The 12392-nt window shown below is 37.9% G+C and overlaps 1 protein-coding gene across 1 annotated transcript in view; it reads left to right on the forward strand.

Moving 5' to 3' along the window:
- Window positions 1-12392, forward strand: part of LOC106906001 (glutamate receptor ionotropic, kainate 2-like) — a 184934-nt gene that overhangs the window by 126375 nt on the left and 46167 nt on the right. The gene's annotated exons all lie outside the window — the stretch shown is intronic.

Here is a 12392-nt window from a genome sequence, read left to right on the forward strand (position 1 = left end):
TGCAGAAATTTTTAAATATTATTGACACAGCAAATAACATTTATTAAATTGCTCTCTGTGGTTCCTGATTTCTATTCTGCCGTATTGACCCAATATGGGACGCAATTTGTTCCGTATTTCTATAAATGTCTGATACACACACCTATCACACACATAGCACCACAAAGTGTATCAATAATGACCAAAATAAAACAGAAAGTACTATGGTCAGCTAAATTGTCATGGCAGGAACTACATAGGACCCCCCAGGATGCTACGGACCAAAACTGTTGTCACGGTTGCCTGGAGACAGACACTATGCAGCACCGTGTTGTTGCACAACACCTCCCCCCCCCCCTTCTCTCTCTCTACTTCCTCTTCTGAGAGGAGGGAGATGTTGCTCCCAGCTCTCCGTCTAACGGGTGAATTGAGTTTCCTAAATCTGCCGAGATTTACCCTACCCAGAACTGAAGTAAACTCTGTTTAAGCTGGGTGCGAGAAAGACTAGCCTGGTTTCTAACGACCTTCATCCAGATGTCCCACCCTTTTTCACCCTGTGAATTAGCCAGATAGAGTAGCCCGGAATCAGCTAGTTTCACAGAGCACACCTGTTAACGGTCGCTCTTTCTCTTATTACAACTTGCACTTGTTATTGAACCAGGTTGGTTTTAGTGACTCGGGCGAGTCCCAAGGGTGTTGTTTTAGTTTTGGCTAAAAGCAACCTATAAAACATTTTCCACTTTCTCCTCCCAGAATCAAACTTCATAGCTATTTTACAACCATCAAAGAACTTTAAGGTGACTCATTAACTGAATGTCCACATCTTTTAGATTTTCTTAATGCTAATTATTTTATTAGTAAGGCAATTTTGCAAGGGTCAGTACAGCTTAAATCAGTAGCAGAAATAATCAAATAAGTAAAATCAATAATCTAGCCTATCTTTCCCTAATGCTGACACTGTGAACTAAAAAAGATAAACTTTGAAAGAGACGGATGGTGTTTGGCATTTTGAACCCCTGAACTGGCCTGATGATGAAAAAGGTGTTGCAGCAGCAGGAGGCTCCCAGTACAGGAAGAGTACTGAGTCAGAGCGGCAGATCTCGGGCCTCAGGGTGACTTCCTCATGCGCGTAGCGGCCCTCTCCTTCTTGTCTTGCAGCTCTGTAGCTCCTTTCTCCTCGTCTCACGATCTTTCTGGTCTCTCGAGATGTAGAAGAGCTGGTCTCACGGAAGGAACACACCAGTTCTTCCTCTTTGCCTTTGTTCTTTATCTTTGTCTTTATCTTCATCTTTGCCTTGGTCTTTGTCTTTAGCTTTGTCTTTGGGGTCTCGAACCCAGCTGAGAAAAGTGCAATTTGAAGCCACATGTTGCGGGGCTAACGGGTTGGTCCCCATGTGCAGAACAGTCTTCGGTTCTGTGGCCCCGGCTCTTCTTCAGCTGCAGAGTTCTTTGTCCATCTCGATCTTGGCTCGAAGCTGCCTGAAGGATCCAACCAAAGACTCCTCTTTGCACTCACCTTATATAGGATATACCCACCCTTTTGGTGCATTTGCATTGGCTAGCTTTGTCTCATTGGCTGACTGCTTGGACCGATAATCTCATATTCATCACCATCTTTGGACATGACCTGATGTCTGTTCTAATGTCCCAGGGTTGCTCAACAGCCCTCTTGTGTCTAACCTTCTCTTAGGAAAGTTGAAGTTTAGCAATAAGGCGTTGGACACCTCCGCTCTCCCATCAGTTCCTCTTTCCACCTGACCCTTCACCTACCATCTACCTCTAACACAACATCAGTGACCTTTAGTTACAGTTACACACTTTACACCATTTCAAGTTCAATGTCAAAATCACATTTATAACCTTTTAGTTTCTCTGGTTTAGCATTCACTTATAATATTATAATAACCATATCTTATTAGTTACTCTTATAATCATAATGTGTTATTACAGACATTTCTGAAAAGAAACCAATAATAATTCATTTTTCTAATTATTTGACACCATGTTACAGTTACTTGTTTCACCTTTAAGTATAAGACTAAGTGTAAATATTCTTATAATCAAACCAACATCAACCACCGGTTAAACCAATATTGATTATTAACTTAATTACAAGTTATCATTATTAATTCAAATATTTTACTCTGGGTTTTATCCAATTACTCAAAATGTCTAGATTTTATTCCTTAAACCTTTAGAGCTCAAAATGAGCAGTCTGAACTATTTTTAATCACTGCAGGCTGGAAACTTCCTCTTTTTTCAGGAAACCTGCTTTTCCTGTTTCATAACTTTCCTTCTGTCAGACTATGATTTTTTTATGATTAAATAGAAAAAAGTAGAATTAAAGCAGGACACAATAACACACACACAACCAGATTAATTTTATTATTGTCTGACTCTACTGTTGGGTCTTGATGTCACCTGTATAATCAGTTTTAAAGATAACTTTATTTATTGTTATTATTAAACTAAAATCTCCAGCATGGGGAAGTGGGATGAGCTCGACTTTTCTCGACAACCGGTGAGCTGCTATCAACCCGGATTTTTTTTTAAATGTCCTTTAACCGATGCTCCAATGTCCTTAGAAGCAAGTACTCTTGCAAAAGTACAGACGTGAGTGGGAAGACGCACATTCCAGGCAGAACAATGTCAGTGGAAATGAATTCAGGCAATTTTTTAAAAAATCCATCTGCGATATTCAGTGGCCCACAGTGTGTTGTATGGTATCAGGCAGAATGGGTCAGGAGAGGAACACTGACCAGACATCGGCGTCTCTTGAGGTCCAACATGATCAAGAATATTTTTCTATGATTAAGCTTCCTGTTGTGCTTTTAGTAGACTATTATGGTTTGATTATTGATTATTTTTCATAATAGTATTAGCCAAAAATAATATAAATGACCCTTTAAATGATAAATCATACTATTAGATTAATAGTAAATAAATATTGTTAAGAGAAACAATTTATTTGGCCTACATTGAAAGAGTTTGTTAGGGCTTTCTGTGCACAAAAATGTTATCTTTATACAGTGTTTGGTGATCAATATTATTTCACTATTATTATATATTAATTTGGATAACCTGACTTCCTATCAAGCTATAAGAAGGAAGAAAAACATGCTAACCAACAGGTCAGACACAGACCTGCAGCCCATAGGTGGTTCTAGACAAATGGCTGACTCAAAAGCTCTTTGGTTCACTTATGTGTAAAATAATGAAATATTGCCATTTTACTTCATTCTTTTTTAAGTTCCCCCATGAAAAAACACTGACTACACTATTCACCATGGTTGGTCTAGAGCTCCTTATTTGTGTAAATATTTTCGTATTAGTTTTAAAATACCAGAATTTACTTTTGGCTGTCTGACATTAATTTAAAAATATGAAATCATGTGTTGTGAACAATTACTCAGTACTTGAGTTCTTTACTTTTTAAAAAAATACTTTTTGCACTTGCTTATTTAAAGCTTAATCTACTTCTACTTAACATGTTGAAGTACTACTCTGATCATACAATTTTTGGGTCCCCAGTCAGTCATGGCAGATGACCACTCGTATTGAGCCAGGTTCAGGTTCTGCTGGAGGTTTCTTCCTGTTATGGAGAGTTTTTCTTCTCCATAAGTTAAATACAAAATGCAAATGATTGTCCACTGTTGCTCCATGTTGATCACAAAATAATCAATATGGATCACACAAATGTTTTGGTCATGAGACCAAAAGAACAAACTTTGTCTTATAATCATGACTGTAGAATTAGAGGCATGATTTTGGTAATAAAAATTAAATGTTAAAACTCCTGGCTATAAGAACATCATCTCAGGTTCTTTGCTCTGGTTGTTTCTATTTTCCTGACATGTTTCACATTTGCTTATTAGCATTTCAATATCCTTATTAAGTCCAAGCCAGAAAACAGATTCTCTAGCTCTTCTTTTACATTTGTTTTTTGCCTAGATGACCCTCATGAATCTGCTGCAGAATGTCCTGTCTTAACACTTGTGAAATCACAATTCTGTTGTTTTTTTAATAACAGTCCTTGCACATCACTTCAGTCAGTTGAAAAACTGTGAGCATGAACCTATTGGCCATCCATGTTCTGTGTGACTCTGTATCCCTCTATTTGGTTAAACTCTTCAGCTGACACAGGCAACACCATTGACACACGTTCACATGACACTGTATATCCTCTTCAGTTGAACTCACACAAGAATCAGGCGTTAATCTGGAGTGTAGATCAGTGTAGTCCTCTGCATCTTCATCATCAGCCTCTAAATCCTCAGTGTCGTATTCAGATTGTTTTTGATGATGGATGATCTGTTCCTACTACAAAAGATGAAAGACCATGCACATAGCCGAAACCTTTCTAGTCCATAAGCCAGCCCCAAGCATTCTTTTTCTATCTGGGTATGTCCGTATTCAGCTTTTGTCTTGGCTCTGGATGCATAAGCCACTGGTTTCCATTGTTCTTCCTCAGCCTGAAGATGAACTGCTATTAGCCCATCTTCAGTTTCAGTCCATTCTTCTGTATGTGCTCCTCAATCTGTCATTGTGTTCTTGAGCTGTTGATGAGCTCATAAAAGTAGACTCTAACTCTTTCTGGACCCTCCATCGCCCCTTTTCCACCGGCTCTACTTCAACAACCCGGCTCGGCTCTGATTCGGAGTGACCGCATTTCCACCGGCCCACTTGGCTCTGTTGCAGGGTGCCGCCTCCTGGTGGCGGGGGGTGTAGCGCCCCGCCTCAAGGAGCTACGTGCTGTGCTTCGTTACATGTGACCTAACGCGAGTTGTTGTTTTTCTGATACAAAAGAAGAAGAGAGAGCTGAGCTATTTTTTTATAGCCTGATTGCGATTTTTCTGAGACTAAAAGAAAATGTGACAGTGGGAGGAAAGCAGCGATGTGGTGAGGAGGAGCTGATCTCCGCCTTGCAGCGGCAGGAAAGCAGGTGGCTCAGACGGTTCAGGTAAGCTAACGATGATTTTTGTATTAAACTACGATAAAACTTGTAATAGTGCCGAATATACATGAGCTAATGTCAGTCAGGGTGTTGCAAATAACTTAAAAATGTCAGAATTAATTCATAATATATTTCAATGTGTTTTCATGTTGGTAAACTGCAGACCATCGTGGTTCTTCTGCAGCCTTTGGGTTGTAGGATCTCATCAGTGTCCGTCTTCCTGACTGCTGGTCGGTTTTTACCTTCAGGATGTCCAGAGACCTTCACCTTTCTGGAGCAGGAAAAACATGAGCTCAATATGCTGATGAAACATTTCTGCTTAAAAAAATGTGGCTGATGTTCTTACAGTTGAAGTGCATTAACAATCTGATGTCCAAGTTATACTGAGAACAAATAAAGCTTTATTCCTTCTGACTGGTTCTAGTTCCATGTTTTCACATTTTCGACACTAAGAATTTAAAGTTTAAACTCAGTCTTATTTATCACTAATTAAGGTTACAGGTTTTGGACACATTTTCTCCCTTTCTTACATTGAAGATTCTGCAGGAAGACAGATAAACAGTGAGTGGATAGAATGATGATGTATAAACTAGAAACTAACATGATTTGTATTTAGGGTTCTTGTTAATAGCAACCCTGATAATAATGTCAAAATGTTTGGTTTGCTGAATAACGTATTCAGTTTTGGATGGCTTCATTGGTAATCTACAATGTTAAGTTCAATGAAATATTTATATAATATAATGTTATTTTCACTCTGTCTAAAGCTCCTCACATTTTGGGAGGATTGTATTAGGACCTTGATGCCATATAAACTACAGTATGTACAATAATGTGTGGAGTGAGACTTTCACTGAGAAACAACAGCATTTATTTTTCCTTTTGTTTGTCTCAACTCTCCATGGAGCTGCCACCTCTGCTGGTAGCTGCTTCCTCCTGAAGGAGATCCAGTTGTCAGCCATGTTGCTCTTCTTCTGTTCCCTGGGAAAAGTAATCAGATGTTATAGCTTATAGCACATAAATGTAGATAAATAACATAGTTACTGTGGAAGTTAGATACGGATAAGGAATTATTTAAAACAGACATGTTACTTTATATATACATGCAAACACTGTTTGTTTTTTTTTTTTACCATCCAGACATACAGAATTATAAATAACTGGAATAGTTATGTAAATTAAAGACAAAATGTAATTGTAGCAGTTGAGAACAGGATGTCAGAATCACACCGGAATCAGGAATCAGGATAATTTTATTCCTGTTCAAAACAAGAACATTTTTATTCCAGCAGCTCCTGGGCTTCAGCTTCCTCACACACACCTTAACCAACCAAAAAAATACACAAAATAATCACATGGCAAGGAAAACTTGATAGACGTTACAAACGTGGGAATTAAATGCCCAGTGAGGTGCTGCTCTAAACATAAAACAATTAAATAATAATATATATGAAAACTTATGAGTTTACAACATACTTTTTAGAACATTTTCAATATTTTAATACGCAAACAGAAAAACGCTCACCTCTCAGCGCAACTCGGCACGAACTGAGGAGGGCAGCGGGAACACACAGGATGTGACACAAAAACAGGAAGTAAGAAAATAAAAGTTTCTCCACCAAAATAAAGTACAATAAAAAAACAACAAAGGAAAACAAATATTCATAGATGAGGATGGATTTTTACACACTAGGAACCAAAAATAAAAGCAATATAAAACAGAAATAATATATAACAGACATGTCAATTCAAAGAAAATGAGTTTTCAGAAGGTTCATTACGAAAAATAAAAATAAATAAATAAATAAAATTAACCCTGCTACATAATTACTTGTAAGTTTTAGACCTATGCAGACATACAGCCATGGATAAAATACCACTATCGTTTTCCTCAGGTTTATTGTTCATTCTACAATTAATAATTCATAACAATCTGATTAGAGAACTGATATCTAGCCATTTTACAATAATAGGATGTCATATAACATGTTTTATTATCTCACAACGGGGGAAACTCAGATGCAACAGCAAAATGAGAAACAATCGAAGCACGTAGATTCACGCAAAGATAAACAAGTGAAGGTAACATGCTGTATAATTAATATTGAGTTATTTATAACTGTAATGTGCAACTGAGTGTCTTCAGAAAAAGTGCATGTTGTGTTTGAGCAATAAAAATACAGCAGACTTTGTGTTTTAAATGTCTTCCATGACTGTATGTATGCAACCTTAAATGTAGTAAAAACCAGACAGATATATCTACAAACTGCTCACCTGGCTGGAGAGCAGCAGCGGCGTCAGCTGCGTCTGGTCAGTGTTCACCGTGGGGCTCCGTTGCTCCGAAGCGGCTAACGAGGCTTTACATTCGCTCCACTACTGACAAAAACGACTCATTCCTCACGGCTCCATCAAGCTGCCGCTGAATATTGAAATCCAAAGCAAAGAAAAAAGCCGGCATGTTTTAGTTAATGTCTTCAATCACTTCCGTGTTGCAGTGAGTTTCAAACGTTGCGCCTTCTAACCCTGGCAACAAATTGCCAGATGATAAAAAATTACTTTTTCTGACTCATTTTCATAGTTCACAATGCCAATAAAAATGTGTCACTTTGATCAGTTTCATCTGTTAAGTCAGGAGTGCCCAATACGTCGATCGCAATCGACCGGTCGATCGCTGAAAGGTTTTGAGTCGATCTTGGCAGGTGACAAAGTGAACGCCACCAGGACGCTGAGACCATGTCCTCTTATGACAGGCTTATCAAAAATATTCACTAAGATCCTGAACATTCGTAGGTTCTTTAAAGAAAAAACAATAATTATAAAAAATCAACGAAACATGTTAAAATAATCTCAGTAATTATTGTTTCAACAAGATGTTGCGCAATTCAGTGCGTTTCGGTCCCATTAACAACAAAAGAAAAAAAAAAGCGACTCAAAGACCGACTGAGAGCAGAGCAGGAGTTTAAATTAGCTACTCAACCACCGCTGTGTTCATGAGAGGCTTATTAATAATCGAGGAATAAATATCAAGGCTGGAAACGTGATATCGTAACGGACTGAATGTTGTGTTTTTAAAGTAATCTCTGCTCAGCTTGCAGGGCGCATGCGGTTCCCACGGCAACGGGTGTGCTTAAATGACAAAGATTAATAAAAAGGTGCGAGTGGTTTTCAGTTGATCACCTGTTCGGGTTTTACCTTTGTTTACCTTTGCTGTGGCGCTTTACACCTGCTGTAGTTTCTGAACATTCGACAAACTTGAACTAATTACCTCGTTTGTTTGTGAGTATACGTCACAACAAACATCAAATAGGACAAATATATTTCATTAAGTTTTAACAAATTCTACCGCGATAATTATGTGAAATTAAATTAATTATATCCCGACTTCTGAAGATTTGCCTTTACCTTTTCTGGGCTCTTGGTTAGTTTCTCATATTGAGGTCATCAAACCAAATTTCAGATCCACCATGACTGACACCTGCTGGCCTCAGGTTTGCAACCAGCTTCTGACTGAGAAACCAGTAACCTCCTCAGAATCTCACTGAAGAAGAAACTGCCAGGTTTTCTGTCACTTTATTATTTCTGCTATAACTGATGCATATTCGCATATAAAATAAGTCAATAGAGTTTAATTTGCAATTTTTATGTCTTTGTGTCATGAGGTAGAGCTCAGGTGGCTGGTGAGAGAAAAAGTAGATCTTGCTCTCAAAAAGTTTGGGCACTCCTGTTCTAAGTTTACACAATTCCCCTTCTTTTCTTCCTTCCTCTTCATAAAGCATTGCTTTATAAAATGGCAATTTAAACACTGCTTACCATAGGCAGGACATTGTCTCACTTTAGTGGCTCACAGCACTTACAGTTGATGATGCCATCCTCCTGCAGCTGCCTTATCTGTGACATTTCTTCTGGCAGGACACAGCTCCTGCTGCCACTGCTCCATCACTGACCTGTGAAGTAGTTCCTGACAAAAGTTCAGAAAATGTCCTTACTTGCTGTCGAGACAGTTGACTTGCCTGGCACATCTTTGCAGCTGCTTCCAGGGTCAGTTCCACTTCTCTCACCAGTGTCTCTCTGAGCTTTCCATCACGTACACCAAAGACAATCTGATCTCTGATCATAGAGTTTTTTAGCAGGCCAAAATTGCATGACTGAGCTTTCACTTTCAAGTCTGTCAGAAAGTTATGAAAAGGTTCATGCTGGTTCTGCATCCGGGATTGAAACACATATATCTTGTAGCATTCATTCTTCTTGAGTGAACAGTGAGCATCACATTTACTTAAATGTTTTACTAGCAGACTTTGTGCTAGGAGGAAATTTTCGTAACTTGACTGAGTTTTTATTGAATATACCTGATTTAGAATGAGATCTGGTGTCTGCTGAGACTATAGGAGGACATTAAACGCTTTGTCATATTCAAATGTACAGTCACTGATTACTCCTCCAAGAAAGTAATCCAGTTATTTTACTAATAACTTTTCAAAAGTAATTAGTTATTTACTTATGTGGCTGCCATCGGCGGCAGTTATACAGTTTGGTTTAATTTGATGATTTTAAGTTGATGTAAAATATTTTATGTTTATTATAAGTTGTGCAAAGGTTACCGGAGTGGAACCAACGTTTAATTTGTTGTTTCATTTAGGCACATATTTTTAGTTACACGCCGCACTCTGTAGAGGGCAGCATGCTTTATTATTTTCTTAATTGATGGAGAGATTTGGTGAGGCACCGAGGCTCCGGTAGCTGGATTGACAGAAGAGGCTTCAGGAGTTTTTGTATTAACCCTTTCATGTTGAAGCGGCCAATGAGGTACGCATTTTTGTATTTTAGTTTTGTTTGTAAATGGAATGTTTATTTTAAGAATTTCTCAAGTTTGTTAGCCACGTGTTGAATGACGTAATGAGTCTGTTTTTGTAAGTCAAGCCACTTTATTGTAAATGTTTTACCGTAGTTTTGTCTTTCTTTCTGTAAAATGTATTTTATGTCTTTTGTACAGTTCTCACGGCAATAATTATTAAATGCCAGTAACTATCAAGAACGCCTTGTGTCCGTTTTCTGCCTGGAGGGAGTTATAACTTATATATTTTTCAAAAAAAATTATGCACGACCTGAATATGCAATATATCTTTCAGCCTAACTATTCTTTCTGTATATTCCATGATATGAAATTTAATCAGTTGAAACATCTCTTTTTAAAACTTCATTTGTTTCAAAACCCTTTAACTTTTTAAAATAAAACTTATTTTATAAGCTTAAGAAAAACAAGGAAACTGATGTATCTGTATAAGAACATAAAATGTTATGATCTTTCTGCTTTCAGAGAACATCAACATATTCTAATCATTCATGATCCATTTTCATTATTGCTCACTATGTTGCAGTTGGAAAAGTCTTGTTTTTTTTTTTTTGCATAGAATTAGATTACTGCTGGAGGATCTTGCTAGTCAGTTTAATTCCACGTCTTTGATATTTTATCAGTTCAAGCTTATTTCTTTGTCAGTCTAGGGCTGTACTATGTGCTGAGAACAAAAATCAAGGAGCCTTAGGAAATGATAACCCCATCCCCACTATGGTTGAAAGCTATTTCTTGCCACTTTGTTTCCATGGTAATGATGAGAAGCTGGTTGGTGAGGAATGGTGAGTTGGGGGCAGGGGTACCTCTGCAGTTGCCAAATAAGACCTGGGCATTTTAATAATTCATAAGTGTTGAAATCAAACAGAGCTTAAGAGATTCAATAAATCACTCATGTGAGTATGTGTGTGCTTGCATGTGAGGAAGACGGCAAGTGAGAGAATAAGGTGGAAAAATAGAGTGTCAGGGATAATGCTCATATTGGCTGACACAAGGGAAAAACAGCTTTTAAAGCGTTTAGCTTTAATTTCATTCAGGAGTGACATAATTGATTTTAATGAGATGTTTATAGAGTGAAGTGCTGGTGCTGCTGAATCATTTGCAAGTCTGCCTGACGGGTGCTTATGAGACTCACACTGGGGAGAAGCAGAAAGAAATGGAAACCTTTGCTGCCAAAACTCCTCCAGCATACGTGTGTCTAGCTCCACTCCTCACACCACTGCTGCTGACTTTAATTAAGAGAATATTTAATTCATGAGATACTTTTCCGACTTTGCCTCTGTTCACAAGAAAAACCTTTAGAACAAATGCTGATTTATAAAAAATCTCCCAAAAACAGTGATAGAAACTAACACGGTTCCAGCTATGTGTAGAAAACTTAAGCTGAAATTGCTGGGCGTAGTGCATGAGAAAAGCCTGACCATGCAGGGGCGCTGCCAGGATTCTTGGGCCCCCTGACAAAAAATTTTATTGGGCCCCCCACGCAGCTGCTGTTACAATTTTTTGAGTCTGTCTAACCCATCAAAAGCGCCACAATTTTAAAGGCTTGTAGCTGTCTTTCTTTCTTTGGTTCAATACTGATACATACAGTATGCAAGTAGGTTGCTTAAATTTTTTCCATTAGTTTTAGATACTGAAATGTCTCTCCCCACAAGTAACAGTCATAGGCAACATGCACAATATAGATGAAGCAATCCAGACTTCTCAAAAAATGCTATGTAGTTGCATTTTATTCAAGCGGCAGTATATAACTTTAATAAAAAATGTTTTCTCCATATTTGTTAAAGCTGTCAACATGTTGTGATAGTTTATGAGACAGACAATCTGAAAATATCAGTCTCCTCCACCTCCTTCCTGAGCTGCTATTGCTAGCTAAAGTAATGCGACATTCCTGCCACAAACAACCAATCAGAACCAGGAAAAGGGTCTTAGCGCTGTCAGTCAACCTCATTCACTCACTGCTAAATGTGCTAATAGTGGAAAAACATCATTACAAGAAAAATGTTTATCTGCGGTCATTGGTAGCTATGCTAACTAGACTGAGAATTCACAACAGGCTGCATTAGCTGCAGCATAGCACATGAGCAGCAACATGATATTGTGATTAAAATGCTCCTGCCTCTGATTAGTTGTTTCTAGAAAGCACTGGGAGAAGGCAGAAGAAATAGATTTTTAACAGATTATCTCTCATGCTGTACCGTCACAACATAATTACAGTTTTAACAAATATGTAAAAAAAAAAAAAAAAGATTTTTTTTTTTTTTTTTATAAAAGTTACATACTGCAGCTTTAATTTCACTTAGAAGAGGGACAAGTTGAATATGTTGGTAATTTCTTTCCTTAAGTCATTAAATGCTAGTGAAATGGAGGCAGACAGTAGGCTGCAGCATAGTAACTGCCACAGTCGTTCTCATCTTCTACTGACTGCTGCTGAACACCGTCAATGGCAAGTGCTCCAAGCAGTAATGAACCATTTCATGCAGATCCAGGGGGGCTTTAGGGCAAATATGGATGTCTGCTTTTTGGTCTGGGAGGGGTAACATTTAATTTTTATTGCTAAAAACAATTTTAGAAAACACAATATAAGTAATTTTGTAATTGATAGGGCCCCAT

This window comes from Poecilia mexicana, unplaced genomic scaffold (genome assembly GCF_051168715.1).
Source record: "Poecilia mexicana isolate PSO_F unplaced genomic scaffold, ASM5116871v1 scaffold_16, whole genome shotgun sequence".
Lineage (NCBI taxonomy): Eukaryota > Metazoa > Chordata > Actinopteri > Cyprinodontiformes > Poeciliidae > Poecilia > Poecilia mexicana.